The sequence below is a fragment of the Chiroxiphia lanceolata genome, chromosome 5 (assembly GCF_009829145.1).
Source record: "Chiroxiphia lanceolata isolate bChiLan1 chromosome 5, bChiLan1.pri, whole genome shotgun sequence".
NCBI lineage: Eukaryota > Metazoa > Chordata > Aves > Passeriformes > Pipridae > Chiroxiphia > Chiroxiphia lanceolata.
In genome coordinates, this window is record NC_045641.1 from 45,298,017 (window position 1) to 45,317,015 (window position 18,999).

General features: G+C 40.2%; 1 long non-coding RNA gene across 1 annotated transcript in view; it reads right to left on the reverse strand.

The window, feature by feature from the left end:
* The window catches only part of LOC116787495, a 127,770-nt gene that overhangs the window by 51,621 nt on the left and 57,150 nt on the right, over positions 1-18,999 (reverse strand). Inside the window, exon 4 of the long non-coding RNA XR_004357312.1 lies at positions 17,572-17,694. This is a non-coding gene — a long non-coding RNA (uncharacterized LOC116787495). The remainder of the gene's footprint in view (positions 1-17,571; positions 17,695-18,999) is intronic.

The following is an 18,999-nucleotide window of genomic DNA, read 5'->3' on the forward strand; positions in this document are numbered from 1 at the left end:
AGTGACTCCACCTGGCACTAACAGCTGATGAAAAGCCACCAAGGTAGCTTATGATGAGCTTTCATGTGTGGCTCTGACAGCTGCTTTAGATTCAACAATGCATCTCATGCTGAAGGGAAAAATCCAGGTAAAATACAGAATTAGCAGGTAACGAAGATAGGACCCGATGCTAGAATCTCTCCCCGTAGCTGAGTCTTCCCTCATCAGCAAAGCAGAGCAGTAATATCCCTGTCACAGTGCAAAGACTAATTGAAAAGTGATGTGATCAGTTGTTAATTTCTTAGCTTCTCTAGCTGCTATAAAAGTACATCTTTGTCATAATCCATTCCTAAGAGATTTCTCATTTTGCCAGCACAGACAACTTCTTATGCCATTGTACCTCCATACGGAATTAAAATCAGCAGCACAGGAAGTCTGAGTAAGTGAGCATGAAAAAACCTCAATAGCAGGGATAATGCCATATTGTTACAAACATTTACCCACCATGAATAGCTCCCACCAGAGGAAAGATGTAATTTATAACTCTGCTTCAGTCTCAATTATAAAGACTGACAAATGAAGAAAGACTTCTTTCATCTGTGCTGGAATCTTTTCTTGATGAAGCTATTGAATTTAAACACCGATCACTTGACAGGCTTTTCTTTAGATCTACTCAGCAATTCCTTTACTACTTAAAGACTAGCTGATACTGGAAAGAACAAATAATTTAAGACTAAGAATCTCTCCTCTAAATTTAGTCAGCACTGTGTTCTATTGCTTATCATGGTGGACATTAATTTGATGGACAAAAATCCCAATATAGTAGCAATTTATTTCCACATAAAATGTCTACCAAAACATTATTAATACAAGCCTGGTTTTGAGGGGTTAGGCAGACGGGACATGCAAGACTTTCTGAAAATAATGATGACTTCAGAGTGTGACACCAACTCTATGCAGCTCACAGCAGTATATGGTTACCCCAGATACGTATTTTGCATGGATAGGTCTCATGATAGGTAAGAATGTGCTAGATTATGGGCCCACATTGAATGGTGTCAATGGAATGGAAGCTGATTTTGGCTTCTGCACTGTTACAGGAAACTGCTCAACTGAGAAGAATTACTTAGTATGTGAAAATCTCTGATAGAGAATGTTTTAAGAAAAATCCCTTTGTGGTTAATAAGTGTCAATACACTGATATGACTACTAACTTGTAACCCACTGGACTGTAAACATTCCCCAAAGCTTTAAGCATTCACATTCTGTCATTTTAACCAGCTGCCTCAACAGGTAAGTAAAATAACTCCAAGACAGAGCCTAGCAATATGCTTAAAGATGGAGAAGTTTAAATCAAGGTTGGGGAACCAGGAAGTCTGTTTCCTCTTCTACCACTGCAAGGCAAATCGTCATATGGCAAGTCATTGCCATGGCATCATCACTGCCACCATGCCTCATGAAAAGCAAAGATGGTTCATCCACCTGAAAAAAAACAACAGTTGCATTATCTACTACAGAGAAGTACTTACTGAGAACAGTAATTAAGGCACTATTTTTTTATCTGGTCTTAATTCCAATCTACTTTTTCCATCATATAACAGTAGGTCCATTACTAGCAAAGAGAATTTCACACATTTAAAGAGCCAAATATGAGAGCGTAAACATTACTGCCCAAATCAGAGCCTTTTTCTTGTTCTCTCTTTTTTTTTTTTTTTACCCTGTAAGATTAACAGATTCTAGTGCAAGGATGAAACAGAACAGATCACGTGCTCCAGTGAATGAAACAAAGTAGAAAAAAGTAGAAGAAATAGAAAAAAATAGTCTAATCGATGATTAAGTAAAGAGAGTCAAGAAACACAGCAGCTATAGAAGAAAATTAAAAATAGTAAAGACAAGCCTTGTGACTGAAAATGTGAGTTATGAAACAGACTCTCAGCACATATGAATGAATGCTTTGGCTTTCGGACTGGAAAAAGAGAAATCTTTTCATTTCAAGAGACAGCATTTTAAGCCAATTGTTAAAAAAAAACCGCAGAGTGTTTTAACAACAATAACTGTCCTTCTCATATGAACAACTGCATGATTCCTTCAGTTTGCTGATCCTTTTCTTTACTGGTAATGCCATCTTAAACAACGCCCACCTTCTTCCCACCATGAGCAGTCTGAATCTGTTCTCTTCCTTGTGAGGGCACATGCTTAGGAGGTTCAAGGGTGAACAGGGTTCAAATTGACTGTACCCCCAATGCCCACTTAAATCCTGGAGTTTTTTTCAGCTGGGTTAGTTTCCAACCGCACAAAAAGCAGCTGGGAGACTTAGGAATTACAGTAAGATGCCTGAAAGATGGGGCTGGTGTCCAGAGGTTGTTTGGGACAGCTTAAACAGACTTGCCATCACTTGCCTTAATTCATTGTTCAACAGACACTTTGTTTTAGGATCAGCTGGCTCTGCCTCCAAGAGAGGTAGTCCCTCATCTCATGGGTCCATCCTCTCCCTCCCATCCCATGTCTCTGTTTCCTTTTGGCAGACGCAGATGGTTTTGCAGCTTTGCTATAAACAGGATTGGGGAACTTACCCAGACAAAAAATAGATTTCACCTTTGTTTCACTCAAGTCAGTTCTCAAGGGATGCATCTTCCACCTATTTCACTCCACATGTACAAACCTGAGGGCATGAGACAGTGCCTGGGGACAGGGACACCGGACTTACTCTGTCTGAGACTGGCTCAGCTAGTATGTCCATCCATGAAATTACAATCCTGTGGGCCCTCTTTAGCTGTGCACACACAGCCACTTGTTTGTAGTAACTGTATACACAGCAAGAATGTGACTGAAGTAGCAACCCACAAATAAATTGCCTCTCGTGTTCACTCCAGTTACTTCTGGTTAATTGGATGATTTAATGTGATTGCCCAGTCTGACAATAGATACCTGTGGAACCTTATGACTCAGTCACTTGTAACTAACATGATTCCTGTCAGCAGAGACAATTGGAAAATCTAGCTCAAGCCAGCTCTTAAAATGTCCATGAGTAAATTTGCAAAAAATTTGCAAAAAGCCAGAGAAGACGACCCACAACCCTTCCCTTTTATTTAATGCTCTGATTTATCTCTGTAAGATCTGGTAAGAGTGAAAGCAAGGAAAACATTTCCCAGAGTGCTGATAGAGAAGACCATGCGAGACCTCTTCAATCAACCTGGCACGTCGCAGTACTGAGAATTAGCCAGGGCAAAGAGAATGCCTTGCGGAAAAACATAATTCTTCAAGGCTGACGGAGGAGTCAATCCAAAAGCAAAGAGAAGAAAGACAGTAAAGCCATTCAGTCACTTAGCCTAGGTAATGGGAATTTGAAAATATGAGGGAGGCAAGTTCCTTGATCCTTCATCTTATGAAAGAAATAATTCACAATGTGTTGGGGGAACAGGACAAACAGAACAGCCAGTGCAAGGCAGCAACCGGACAAAACATACAGTACTGGCGAAGATCCTGCCATCTGACCTAAGGCTGGTCCTGAGGCTGAACTTTCAGAGTTAGCCACCGTGACAAGCCGTGCACTGTCTCCTCTATAGGTGCCATCAGCCCTTTCCTCCCTGTCTGCTCCTGCCCTTATGTCAGCTGTAGCATTCACCCAGCCAGGGGCTAACTCAGAACAACTGGATGATCCACATGAAAACTCATCAATATATTTGCAGGGCAGGACCATTATTTTCAACAGCAGTGTGGTCTTAATCTTGCCGGGAAACCACAGCTGAATCTATGGCAGATATCTGAACACCAAAAATAGCCTACAAGATTTACAGAACTGCAACTTTTCCACTGCTTGGAAATTATTTGGGATTATAAGAAAGGCTGACTCCTTCTTTCTGTAAATATACCTAATAAGGGCAGGTTTCCTCTGACCTTGGCATACTGCTGGACATCTACCAAACGCCTAATGGGTCAAGGCCCCACTAGGGTAAATATGTGGGCAACCTGATGGTGACTGCAGATTTCAGAGTGCAGATACTTTGGAAAATGATACCAGAAAGAAAAGAAAAAGTTGTTCGAGCTCTCTCAGAGTATTCAAAATATCCTTTTAAAAATATCTGACTTAAAAAAAAAATAATAAAACAAACAAATAAAAAACCAAAACCAAATAAACAAAAAACCACCAAAAACCAAACAAAAAACCTCCAGCCATGTTGAATATATTACTGTAGCTATTTGGCTGCTAACTCTGGGGCTCCTCAGGGTTCACAAGGAGAAACAGCAGTAAACAAAGAACCAGGGTTAAGTCCTACAGGGTTCTATAATTTACCTATTGTCTCGGAATTTTTAACCAGAATAAAAACTGCTAGATCACTGAATGAGGTTCAGCAGGCTAAAGTAGAGATATATGCCTCTACCTCATGGAACAAGAGGAAAATAAATATTCCCCAACAGGAAGATTTTCCTCACCTGTGTACAAGAGCAGAGGTTATCAGTCCCCCTCTGTTGTCTCATTGTTTATTTTAGCAATCTTCTTTAGCAAAGAAGATTACTACTGATCAGCTGTGCAAAACTTAAGCAGTTTTGCAATTCTCCGGCAGAAAGCCAACAAATGAGTTCTAGCACAAGCTGGGAACCATCAACTGCACCTGAACCTGCACCTTATGGCATAGCCATTGTATTCTCCTGTACTATTTTCTCCTCTCTTTTTTCAGGAGAAGTTAACTAGGCTTTGTGACCAAACAGCCCAAATTCTAGTGGACAACTCACTGTGGGGAGAGGGAGGGCAGGAGGGCAGGAGGGAGGTAGGAAGGAAGGGAGGGAGGGTGGGAGGGAGGAAGGAAGGATTAAGTGTGATAGCAGAACCTGCCTTCAGTGGAAGTACTTTGCTGAGGTAGGAACTGAAACAGCCTGTCATTGTGAAGAGACTTCATTTACAAGGGACAGTTTTTCACAATGACATTTATTGCCACCAGTTAGCTAAAAGAAAGATCAACCTACTCACTCTAGGAAAGAAACAGCAGATACATCTGTTACTGACGAAAGTGTCATGGCTTAATCTGTAATGCAGATTATATTGAGTTCAAGTAAGAGGTTTGGTTTTGAAGTTAGTTATTCCTCACACAGCTACCTGACATCAGACACACTGACTATCCACTACTTCTACAAACTGAAATTCAAAAAAAAAAAACCTCAAAGCAGGAGAAATACAATTCTGGTGGCTGTTGCAAACTACATCTTTATTCAGAGATCTTCCAAGATGCCTCTGAAGCAGGGAATTTATGATTACCTAGTCTTTTCTTGTTACATCCTGTAATCCAGACACACTCATTAAAGCTCTAACTTTCTTTCAGTTTGGTCGGAAACAACCAGTATTCTCTTCTCAGAAACATAAAAGTTCAAAGTGTCTAATTGCAGAAGAGGTCTGTATTTTAAAGCACCACCATCTTTGAAGGCAGGCTAGGTTGCGTAGAAGATTTTTATTTACCCAACTATTTGACTGGTTCCTAATTTTTTAAATAAAACAAAAATCTGTCTTTGAAGGAATCCTTATACTTTGTTTATTTTAGCAAAATCTGTTTGCGCCAACACTTCTATTTTCAATAGAAAACCTCCTGAACTGAAAAACAAGAAATATTTCTTTCTTGGGGTGGTTAGAAGTGAAAACCGCCTGTGGCTGGAGGAGATACCACAAAGATGACACAGCTATTGCTTTAATAGGGCTTTTTGATACTCTGTCTCACACAACACGCTCATAATCAACCATGGGAATATTGTCACGTTACAGATATTGTATGCTGACCAAAAAGCAAGTTGGAAAACTATTCAAAGAGTAATTTCCACTAGATTCCTTTAAGTAATTTTATATACTAAGAGTACTTTACATGGAGTTCCTGTTAGACCTGTTAGGGTCTTATTTCTGTTAGGTGCATGGGTCTTATTCTGTTTTCATTACTCTCTTGGCTGCTAATGTGGCAAAAAAACTCCTTTCAAATGATAACAAGCTGAGAAGTGTTGCAACCACCACAGTGGCAATAAACAGACTTCAAAATGGCCTTGAAGGAACATGGGATGTGATTTAGAAATTATAAGTTCAAAGCAAGAACTAATTGCACACACAGTGGGTAGGAGTTCTGAAAAACAAAACCTGGGAGTATAGGAAACCACAAACTGAACATGAAATAATCCATTGCCACAATCTAAAGAATGCCAGAACTGTTCCAAGTTCATCCTCAAAAGTGTGGATAATCTTAAGCAGACACCATTTTTCTTAAAACTGCATGTTGACCCAGGCTTCTAGATAGACCCATAATAGTTCTGGTAATTTAAAAGGGAACAAATAACTGAAATCCACTTATTTCTTAAAAAATATACTATAAACATAAGGTGCCATTTCAGGGTTAATATGACCAAAATTACATCCGCCAGCTTGTGCATGAACCACTTTTCTCCTTTTTCAGTTTGTCAGCTTATTTCTGAGAAGCCAATGCATTACACTGAGAACTTCAGAGCACAGGATCTTCAGAATGCAAATGTGCAATAATAGTATGAACAGATGTAGTGGATGCAACTGCAAAGGTATCTAGTGCTAAGTACAGGTCCTTGTGAAGTTACTTAAGAACAGCTGTTTAAAAGTTACATATGAATGCCTCATTTAATTGACTGCAAATAGGCAGACAGCAGTGTTACCTGCATAGGTATTTTTTCTTAGTCAATCAAATACAGAGCTGCGTAAATGTTCAAGTTAAATAAATCCAAGAGGTTTTGTATGTCAAGTACAATATATGAGAAATAATGTTTTTATGGTATTGGTATAGTACCCTATAATCATTAAGGTTGAAAAAGACCTCTAAGATCACTGAGTCCAACCATGACTCGCATCTTACACCTGGAAGCAACTGTACTTCAAGGATGATCATTTTACCTGTCGTATCTGAGGTCTACATTTCCAGTGAGATCAGGACAACGTGGGAAAGGAAGTTTACACATGAAATTCATACAGGTGGATATAGTAGTTTCAGAAGTGTTCACTTAAAAAAAAAAAAAAAAGAAGAGAAAATGTTATTTAAATCAATTCAAATACTTGTACCTTATCTGATGAGCAATTAATGGAATCAAATTTGAGACAATCTTCCATCTTCCCATTCCATTCCCATGCATCTTTTATTCTTTTCCCTTTCTGTAGTTTCAAACTCTAATCACATCTTTAAACTCTTCTTCACAGACCTGAATGATTAAAGATAATTCTGATGCTGAAAGACACCCTCAATCTACCACCTTCTTCAGTTCCAATAATGATTATGGGACAGAGGGAAACCAAGCCTACAGCTTTAAATGTTCTTCCATGTCAAAAAGCTATTAATGAAGTACCTTCAGTTCTGTCTAATGTGAAAAAACATAGCAGGACAAGAGAAACCAAAGAATAATGGAGAATATGGCCATTCAGCATGTTATCACTTGCTGCAAAATTCAGAAACTGCACCCAAGCAGATTCATCAATATTATCCAGTAGCTCCTTTGCTGCTTCATCACTTGTAGTTGGATTCCATTGCCTAACAGTGAATGCAGGAAGCTGGTTTGAATCTCCCGAACACACTTCACTTGTCACTTAAGGGGACTGTGAAAAAGTCCCCAAAGTTCTTCAGGAGAGAAAATGAAACAATAGAATTCTTAAAAACATAAACCAGAAATTTTTTTCCCTTAGTCAACATTAAGCAAGACTGAATAATCTAGGCAAAAGAATAGCAAGATATGTCTTTGGTCCATCAGATGCACAGTGGACAAAACAAGCAGTTCACAGCAGAGCAATAAGAGGCAGATTTCATATCTGGCAGCAACACTATTTCACATGGTGTCGACAACTTCCCTCTCTGTTCTGCCTGTCAAGCTGTTTGAGCAACCAAGCAATGAATCTGATCAGAGAACCGATCCATCTAATGCAGCAAAGTAAATGGTTATTTTCAGGTAGATCCATTCCAAGTCTTACTAAGTGTGCAAGTGCCTAAACAGATCTGATAGCATGATGGAAGAAGCCCTGCATGGACTTGAATGGGAAGCCAGGAGCACTTGATTAATTTGACAGTAGCACTTCAGAAATACACCAAACACTTAAAATACCACAAGGATAAGAAAGCCTGAGATAGTCACACAAATACAGGTACTTTAACACTGATCCCAATCTTACAACACCTCAGATCCAACAGTGAGGCCAACTCAGGAAGTTCCTGTGCCTCCAGGCTGTTTACCTGTTCATCAAGGGTGTTGATCAAACTCTTTCCATGTTGAATTGAATATTGGTTCAACAAAATCAACTTGAGTGAAAACAGTGCCTGAAAAGAAGACAAAAAGGTATGCAAGACCTCAAGGAAAATTCATGTAAGACTATTTTCTAAATCTTATATCAAAACAACTAAACTAGTTGTAATTCTTTTTTTCTACTGTGTGGTGCACATCTGTGCACTGAGACATGTTTTAAATGAAAAGTTTCCAAATATTATGTGGCTCAAGTTCTTTTTTATTATTTTGCATCCACATAAGAGAAACTAAGGAGCACAGCCAAGCAAAATAAGGTGGCTATGATGTAACATTTCATCATGCCGAGGGAAAGAAAAACAAGCACTGGTACATACATCTCCAACACCCAGACATCAAAACAAGTATCTTTCTTTTTCAGTTCTGTTTATTTGGACAGGCTTAGGAGATTGCCTATTTCATAAAACAGAGGTGATAACAGGAAACCAACTTCAGAGGACTTATCCCCGGTTAGCCCTGGAACATTGTATATGCTTTAAAGCAGATGACATGCACCATTTGATTAACAACTCACCACACTCCAGGACCAGCCCATGTGAGAACAATTGTTCTGATTAACACCAGAAAGAGACCATATGAGCAAGGGAGAAAAAAAGCAAAAGTACATGAACTCCACACTTAGGTTTGTAAAAAACACAAAGGGGAGTTATGTTCACAACTTTTTTCTAAAAGTCAATGAGATTTCAACATCTGAATTTTCCACTCTGTAAAATCATTCTTTTGTATAATCTAAATTATGAGCTGTCACCCTCAAATTGGCTTGACTACACTCAAAACATGCTTTCTCAGGGACACTATGGTGGTCTCATAACTCAGGCATCACACTACCATTGTATACCTGGAGAACTGAAAACCAATCTAGTTCCCATGAGACAGCTCTGAGATTCCACGTATTGTACGTGGTAATTATGTGGTAATTTCCAATAATGAGAAAACTGTATTTTCAGAAGACATTAATCCACAAGAAGAGTCTGCTAAATACATAATATTACCAACCTCTTGAATTCTATCCTAAAGCACTAGAAAATTATTATAGGACAAACTGCTTTTGTGAGAAAAAACTCACTCTTCTCTCTTATCTCCTTACATAAGGAGATAAATTTATTTTTCTAGATTCTGTCTCTTACTAGATACACAGGGTGCATGCATAGCACAAAATGCCTTATAAAGAAACCAACATACATTACAAAAAACTGCGTAAAAAACCACATTGACTGTGATGTCTATATAGCATTTTGAAGTGTTTACACATGTGCCTAAATACTGTCCTGAAGCCTCAGCAAAATCAAGTACAGGGCACCTACATACAAACTTAATAACTCCCAGATAATGTAATCTGAGATTGATAGATATTACCAAGATTGTCATTACTACTAGAGAATTTGATTGCAAACAGTACCACAGCATGAAAGTTCCGTACCAGAATTAAAAGTACTGATTAAACTATTTGAAATTAAGGAAAAACAGTGCACAACTTCATCACAATGATTATATTTGTCAACATTTCAGCTGTCTAGTGATACAGCCACTATATGCATATACAGTAGGTTTGATTTACATGAAAAATTATTTTAAATATTACTCTCTAAGTCTTATTTCTCCTGGCTTCCAATATGATTATTTTGGATAATATTTCTTTTCTGCTAAGAACACTGATTCCTTCTAATGCTCTTAGCTGCAGAAGACCTTTTTATTTAAGAGGCTTACCATATATTCAAAAAAGGCTGTAGCCCACAAATGAGTAAAAAGCATTCTGTCAAATTCTGTGCACAAGGACACACTCCCCATAAGATTAGCAACGACACTAATCTTACATCAACCTGTGTGAATAGTCCAAGTAACTCAAATTTGGTAAATACAACAGGTTGAAGTAACCACAGAAAACACACATACCTCAGATCTAACCAACCAAAAACCAGCACTGGAAAATAGCTGCATGAGCTAAAAGGTAAGCAGAAAACCTGAAATGAGAAATTCATGTTCAATTTTATTTCTGCTAGACAATTCACTATTTAAGCTTTAGCACTGAGTCTGTCTGTGCCTCAGCTTCCTTATACAGAAAAACAAGGATTTCCACAATTTTTCCTGGTGTATCAAATTTGCTGTGCTCCCAAGCTTCTGTTAATAATAGCTCTTGCAGGATGGAAAGAAGACATCTTTAAGAGCTGAGCGCTAGTAAAGAGCATCTGTCAGCTACATAAAAAAAAATCCAAAACATCTTCCTCAAGGAAAGCATGACCTAGCACTCTGCTCAAGAGCAATTTTCTTCCTGTCTATATATTAAGCTGCAACTTTTGGACATCACTTCTGATCAACATTTTAGAGGAACACTTCATCCTTAATGGCTGAAAACTTGAAAAGAAAACAAGGAAATAGAGGCTACATCCACTGATGTGGTTTGGTTTTTTTCAACCATTTCCATGTTTACCATGAACTTCCAGGGTTCTTCAAGGGAGCCATTAACCCCCTCTATCCCTCTCACCCTTGTCTATGCCTCTCACCCTGTCTTGCTAGCTCAGGTTTGCAATTCTTACCCATCCTTGAAGAGACAACTTACACTGCAGGTTGGAAGAAAATAAAGGAGAATGCTTAGGGAGATGGCAGCAAGAGACACACAGCATCACTGCTGCAGAAGCCAAAGGGGCTGGAGAAGCCAAAGGGGCTGGAGAGCTCACAGAGCCACTGGACGTGGAAAAGGGAATGCAGGGCATTGACAGCAGTGGGGGGAAAAGGTGGCCAGTGGCATGGGAGACTGCCATATGGGAGGGGTGTACGGAAAATACGGAACACACCCAATCCCTGTATTGGAGAGGCATATCTGGTGGACTTTTCTCTCTGCGACGTCCACATGGCACCTACAGCCCACAAGCAGCTAATGCTCCAATTGGCAACCTGCACAGTCGTGGAGCAGTAGAAACCTGGCAGTTCTGGGTGAAGTTGAGATACCACATGCAACACCAAAGGGGTATGAGGATGGAGGGTTCTGAGGGGGTCCCAGTCAGCAAGTGACCGTGCTAGACTCTATGTAACCTGTCCTGTCTCACCCTGCTTACTTGCCTTGCTCCAGGGCCTGTACTCCCCCCGTTTCTTACATATTAATGTTACCCTCCCTTTAGGAAAACTTCCCTAGTGCTGACCTGCCCTTGGCAGCCTCCTGTCTCCACTCCTTCAGCTTCTGTCAGCACTTAACAAAACTCCTGATGTTCCGTACCTAACTGCCACCTCACCTGTGACTGCCAGACACGCTGCTCCTGGGGACACCCTCGTGCCCACCTGAGAGGTGCCTCCAAGCACCCACCACTATTGGCAGGTTGCAGAACTGCTGTGCTACATTCACCTTATGAATATTAGTGTTCTGAAATGTTGGGCATGCAAACTTATTTTGCTCAGATTTCAGGATGCTCCAGCCTCACTACTCTTCATGTGCTTTTCACATGGTTTGTGGCAGGTCTGCTCTTGATTTTCTTACTGATAGTCACAGCTGAAAGGTCTTATTTGGAATGATAAAGCTGAGGGATTTTTCTGTTAATTTTTAAACTTCCCTCGACTCCCCCTTGCATTCCCCTCATATCAATAAACATCTGCCTTCCTTCCTGAAGGCCATCCATGCTAGTGTATTCCAGCAAAATCCTGTTACAGGTCACAGCACAGAGCCCAAACTATGCACTTGCTTTACCTCCACCCAAAGGGATTTAAAGAAATTTAACCTCCAGACAATCTGGAAAATCTAAGTTGATCATTTACTGCTATTAACCCCACAAAAGATTACGCTGGGTTGATACGCACAGGTAGTTACAGCGTTTGGAAGCACAGACTCCATCAAATACATATGCCACCTGAGCAAGACGTTTCCAACAATCCAAAGTCAGCACATACCACTTAAGCTCTTGGTTTGTGCCCTTCCTCCTCATTATTTCTCTCCCACCTCACATATATTACTTGGCTTTGTCTTTCTTCCAAGAAAAATAAATGGGTTTGATTCTCACCACTATCAGTGAGCCTCAGCTCACTGTATTAAGAGCACCCAGACAGTGCACAGACAAATCTGCAGGAACTTTCTGAAACTGATTTGAAAACCAATGAAATAAAATAAAAAAAAAAAGCTAGAAAAGGGAATCAAGCCAAATCCAATCATTACTGTAGGAGGCCCAGTTCAGTAGCACTGGTCAGCAATATGATGAGGAAGACTAGCATCATCACTTTTACTAGTAAAAATCTAGTGCAGATGAAGGAAGATCTTGGCTGTTAAGCACTCTGCTAGATCGTGCACACAAACCCTACCAATATAGAGAAGACAGGAGATTACCAGGAGTTGAAAAGAAGTCCGAATATTAATACCTGTTGACATTCAGCCAAGATGACACTGATCTGGTCCAAAAAGAAATTTGGACATCAGGACTCACTTTGACAGCCACTGCTTTGGATGAGAACTCCTCACATTTTCTCTGCTGTTCATCTCTTTCTCCTCTGTCGCAGATGGATACTTCCACCTCACTTTAACTACACTTGCTGCTCCACTCTTCTTGAGATTATTTTGGTGCAACAGCCAAATGTTCACCTCCCCATCTGATCTTTCTCTGAGCCCACAGACTCAAAAGCAGTGTCCTACATACTTTGTTAATTGTATTCAAAAACTATGCAAAGACAGAGGATGAACAAAGGCCCAGTTGATACACAGGATAGCAAAACAGTTTTGGCCCCCCAAAAGCAATTGAACTGCCTATTCCAGGAATTTTGGATAATGGCACAACTCCTCCACTGCTCTCCTAGACAACTCCAATAAAGGAAGGAAGCTCTGCAGACTTCTGCATACACAACAGTCAGGCCAAAAGAGATAAGTGAGGTGCAGACAAGAAAGTGGCCTCATCTTCCTTGCCTGCTTACCTGTTCCCTGACACCTTTTTCTTCCTGACTCTACCTAAGTGTAGAGGCTGCTTCCACTGTTTGCAATTCCACTACAATTAGCAGTGCCTCCTATGTCAGATTGTCATGCTCCTCTTTTTCCTCTGAGCTCCTGTGGGACAGCTTTTCTAAGCCTCATCTGCATGTCCTGTTCTGCTGTTATGTTCCTGCTGCTCCACTCTCCTGATTTTATTGACAGATGGTAATGCTTGAGCTATAATGCAGTAGCTTTGTAGTCATTGCAAGATAATTGTATTTCAGAGTAGAGTTAGAGGTAGAAAGGAGGTGTCTGAGGGAGCCATTTTTTGCTATTTATAAAGAAAGAAAAGATAGGATGAATGAAGGCAAAAGCTGGTGAGAGGAAAGGTGCAGTCTGTTCAGCCAGTACCAACCAGTCCCGTCTGGTAACTGGAACAAACTACGAAGTGCATCATACTGCTTTACTCTCCTGTCAACACAATCAAGCCACCTGGCGAGATGAAGCTGTTTGTGTTTTCAAACTATCTGCTTCTACAAATGCTTGACATTCTTGCTCAAGTTGTATCCTCTTTCAGTTACTGGAGAGATGTTGTTAATGTCTATAGTATTTGGGAAAGGTTTACGTGCATCAGCTGTACATAGCAGTGCAACACTGCATGCGCAAAGAACTTGAAAAATGTTCCATTCCTCTTCCTAAATCACCGAAAAAAGCAGGACTTCTCCTAACATAACAGCAGATCCATCTATTTCTAATCTCATTGTTCTGGGTACTTCCTCCTGGCCCACAGACACAGAGGGGAAGTCAGTGATGTTTTCCAGAGGGTGGAAATTATTTTGTCAGTGCTACAGCCAGTTCCACTGCTCTCCTCTAAGCCACTCCACAGCTCAGGGCTGTCACCTCAGCCCTTGTACTCATCAGTCCTACTTCCCAATTCTACAGAAAAATCTGAAAAAGTATCTGGGCTAGAGCGGGTGTTATTATTGATGAAGTTCAACTTGTTAGCTCTTTGCCATACTTGCTCACTACTTTAAATGGGCAGAAATAAAAATAGCTCACTTATTATCCCATCTTCTCTGAAAGTGCAGACAAATTATCAGGTTTCTCTGCCACTCAATGTCAGTGTTAGCCACTGATGGCCATCATCCTGTAGTTAGGGAGCAGCAAGACACAACCTGCTTGTCAGGGCACACCGCAACAGACTGGTCTAATTCTAAAGCACTTTTTAGACCTGTTTGTCAGCAGGGAAAACACTGAGCCTGTTCGGTCAGCCCTCTGTCCCCAGATTCAGCTGACACAGTGATCCTTGCCTTTTACAACGGCAGTTCCCTGAAGCTATCACACAGCAATACCTATCAAGTTCTTAAAATGGGTCTTTTAGGAAAGAAGAGCTAGTGATTTTTAATCTCTAATGCTAGTGCTTCCACTGAACAGATATCCAGAAGCAACCTTCTACATCAATTCTGTGGCATTATGGAAGTCAACTGATTTTCTGGAGTGACAGAAATAAGCTTTATATTTATGGCTTTTAAACAAAAGAAGTAATAAAATCAAAATCCTTCTGCTAATGTTTTCAAAATATATTTCACCTGAAGTCATTTTCTCTGTGAGTCAAATTTGAAAGACTGTTTAAGGTGAAGTAATTTCTAGCTCCCAGGAATATTACATCACCTTTGTCTGTCTACAAAAGTTTGGGCTCTGAACAAAGCTAATACTCTGGTTAAAAGGTTCCTGCCCTCAACTCTCTATTCCCCATCTGAGGATCCCATTCCTTCCTGCCTGCTTAGCTGTAGATGTTGTAACGTGTTCACATCTGTAAAAATAATCCTGTTTTTTGCATCCATACACATGGTACCATAAGGATTTATGCTAACCTGGACAGTCCCCACAGAAAGAGAGGACTGAGGGAAAAGTCATATGTGCAGTTAGGCACACTGCAGTTTTCAGAAGAATCAATAATAAACACCTTCTCCATATCAACATACAAGGTATCTATACTCAAGCAGATCATGCTTATAGGGCAATTCCTAAGACAAGGTAAGCTGAGTATCTAACATATAAGCAAGATATACCAAACAGAGGAGGGGAATCCTGAATCTTTCTCATATCATTTTCAGTCATCTGGTCTTTTTTCTTGCCTTGTTCTGCCTTTCAATGAACTAATTCATCTTACTGAAGAGGCAGAAAACTAATCTAAAAAATATAATAGAAAAGTAGATTTTTCTCTGCTGCTTCAATGGGTTGAATCAGCATACAGGCAGCTAAGCCACATAAGGGAAGAAGCAGCACCATGCAGCCACGAGCAGCAGAGAGAAAATTAGCAGACCCTTTGGAAGCAGTATGCCAGCAGATCCCCATCCCAAAGCATCCCGTTCCAATAACAATGAACAGCCTAAAAAAACACCTGGCCTTTTGGCCTTTCCACCCAAGCAGAATTGGAAGTCCAGAGAGGCACACTTTGCAATAAAACAGAAAAGGGGATTGACTTGTTTACAAAGTTTCTTGATATTTTTATTTCATGCAAACCCATCCAACCATTCCTAGAGCTAATCACACTTAAGCAGGCAGTTCCACGATTTCAAGCACTTAATCTTTATTATAGTTACTGTCACAGTAGACACAGTCCTAGAGCTGAGCCATCTTCAGCCTCTGAATGGACCCACAGTTTGAGGGAAGGAATAACAGCCTGACGCTTTTCCAGGACTACCGATCAGGCATCGTGCTAGCTCCTAGTCAATGCCTGACTCTGGGTGATACTCAGCTTCCCAGTTGAACCTGTCTGCTGATAAGGTTCATGCAGAAGTGTACTAAATAAGTATGTCTTTGCCAGTTTCTGATACATTATTTTCCAACATGATTGAGATCAAATCAGGAGAGTCCAGCACCCACACATCAGCTCAAACCCTGTATGCTTTTCAAGTTTCGATATACGTGTAGTCTTTTTGTATAACAACAAAGTGAAATTAGGGATTTAGATCAGTAAACAACAGACTTCTTATGTATCCAGGCAGAAGCCTAGGGAAAAGAGAGAGACAAGAAGACTAGAAAAGTAATAGATATAGTTTGGTTTTCCTACTCACGGTTGGTCCCCCTTTCAGGAAAATCTGAACATGTCACTTTGCTGGCCTGCCTTCCTTCTCAGAAGATACAATGCAAAAACAGACAGTCATTCCCTTTCCAGTCTCCTGCTTACAAAACAACTGGAATGTATTACTCCTTCAAAACATCTGTTTGCACTCCTAACATGAGAAAAAATCTTAAGACTTCATGTGTTTGATAACAAGTTGTGACCTTTGCTTTGGAATTTGGAGTTTGATTAAACCCACCTTTTTACGCTTTGAAAAACTAGTCGCTTTTGAAACTTCAATTTAATAAAGTCTACTTATTCTAAAATGAATTTATTCCTATGTTTCTGGTTTAGTGATATCCACTGAGATTATTAAAAAGTCTCATTAGCCTTGCTTCATTTTTTATTACTTTTTAATTACATCAATGGATGAAATTCTAGCTAGCGAGTCAGAGCGGTTTCAGTGCAGGGGTGGTAAGCTCATGAGGTGAATACAGCACACCAGGCAGTTCATCCAGGCCACAGCTCAGACTTAACACCATCTTCCACGGTGTCCCTGAAGCATGGAGAGGCAGCAAGCCACAAACCAGGTGACTACTTGGGCAGCCTGAACCAACCACTTCTTCTGAGTGCCTCACAGACCTTCCACTTGCCTTCATCTCATCTACAGCCTAAAGACAAGTCCCACCACCATAAGAAAGATGTATGGTAGAACTGTGTACACGTGTCTGCCAAGACTGATGTGTAACCTCTGGCCATGTGACACGGTGCAGTGAATACGGGACAGAGTAAACCTGCCTAACCACATAACAGGGCACACACGCAGCATTCAGTGATGACTCATTTCACATGTACCTGGATGTGTGACAGCTAAATAACAGGGCAGGTAGATTTTGAGAATGTGACATATACACGACCACTTATCTGGCCGGAGAAGGGTCACATCTTTCCTTATCACACAGCTATCAGAAGTTATGTGACTGTCCAGGCCGAAAGCACAGGCACCACTTCCTCAGAGTAATTCTGGTTATAGCAAATATACCGCTGCTCTTACAAGCACATAATTTTCTCTGCCTCTTTTTTGCAGATATTCTCTATTACAGGGGAGAGTGGTCTGTATCTCCAAGATAAGAAGCCAGTCCATTTTAATGAGGATCTGTACAATGTTTCCTGTTAATTTGAACCATTTGACCGATAGTGAACATTCTTTACATGGTCAGGCAGAATGCCCATGAAGCCTCTGTTCATTCCTACAAGCTACTTATGAAATTACAATAGAATAAAATTGGCAATGAAGAAGAAAATACTAAAATAATATCTAAAGAAAGAAATACCATTGTCCTCCACTGAGTACTTGTCGATTTGTTACCTGCTTTTCTGAAGTGTGGCCATTGTTCATGGTCTCACTTAAGGGAGAGGTCTTTCTTAAACACAGGAACAGCAGAATCATTCACTAGTGGCAGGAAAAGCAATGCAGCAGCAACCAGCTCTGCTAAAGATAGAGGTGTTTGTCTTTTATAAATGTAATGTGGCATCTGGCATAAAAATACATTGACAGGGTAAATTCCCATCCAGAAGTTCAATGGTTGGGAAACGATTATAGAATAAGCACTTTTTTAGCAAATGATCAAATTCCTCCCAGTGCAGGGACTTCACTGGAAGATAACAGAGGTAATTCTGCATTTGGTATTACTTTATTGAAGCACTTCTGGCTGTAAGTTTTCTTATCATTATGATGAAAACCTACACTCTGGGAATATATTTTAACCCATGCATCTCAAAGCTGTATCCAAACACTTTCCTGAAATGCAGTACCTGAAAGCAGGTGAGTTAAAAGTGAAAGCCAGTTTCTTTCCTTCAGGACTGAATGTTGTTTTAATACCTGGATGAGGTTCTTCCACCCAAAGCAATATGCTGCTGTTAACATTAAACACTTACCCTCTTTATGTAAACCAGTAATTTTCAACAAGAGGGTTACAGATCCCAGGAAGTTTATGAACCATTGCTGGAGAGTCCAAGGAAGGTAGCTATTGCTAATAGTCTCCAAAACACCAACCAGAGGTCAGCACCTCCAGGAGAAAAAAAAAAGGTAGTGTCCATAAATCCGTTGTCCCCTTGTTCACCCTGTTGAGGTTTCTATACTTCTCACTCACTCCTACTTCTCTCCTGGGACCTCTTAGTCCTGTGGCTCGGTCTCCCATTTCTGATCTGACTCTTTAAAGTAATTCTCTTCTATATTAAATCTCTACCCTCTCCTTTAAAAATACAAAACTTTTACGAATTAACTACCGAAAAAAGTTCTCTGTACCCTCATGCCCTGAGCAGATAGTGTTAGTCATTCTAATATAGCAATTGAACACCTCTTCGGTATGTGTTGCAAATTTTAAAACAAAGCATGACATTTATCTACATAACTGTAATTTCTTAATGACTTTCCCTCAGGTGTTCCTCTTCTAAAGTACAATTATAGGTACTGAAGTGACCCTATAAAATGGCATGCATACCTGAATACTCTGCTTGTTTGCTTTGAGGGTGTTCAGGTTATTACATAGTTTAACTGACATTCATAAAATGTTGCATTTGGTGGAATGGCAGAGATGAATCAGTTGGAGGGGAGAAAACTTATTTCTAGTCTTCTGCCTACACTAACAGGCCAACTGCCACGGTTCTGACTGCAGGACTTACAGTTTCCGACAGTGGCCAAGCTGAAACTCATCTCCACAAGAACAGGCTAGGAGAGATCGCTAATCTTCCCACTGCGTCAAGTCACAGGAGAAAGCCAACAACTGCTATCACG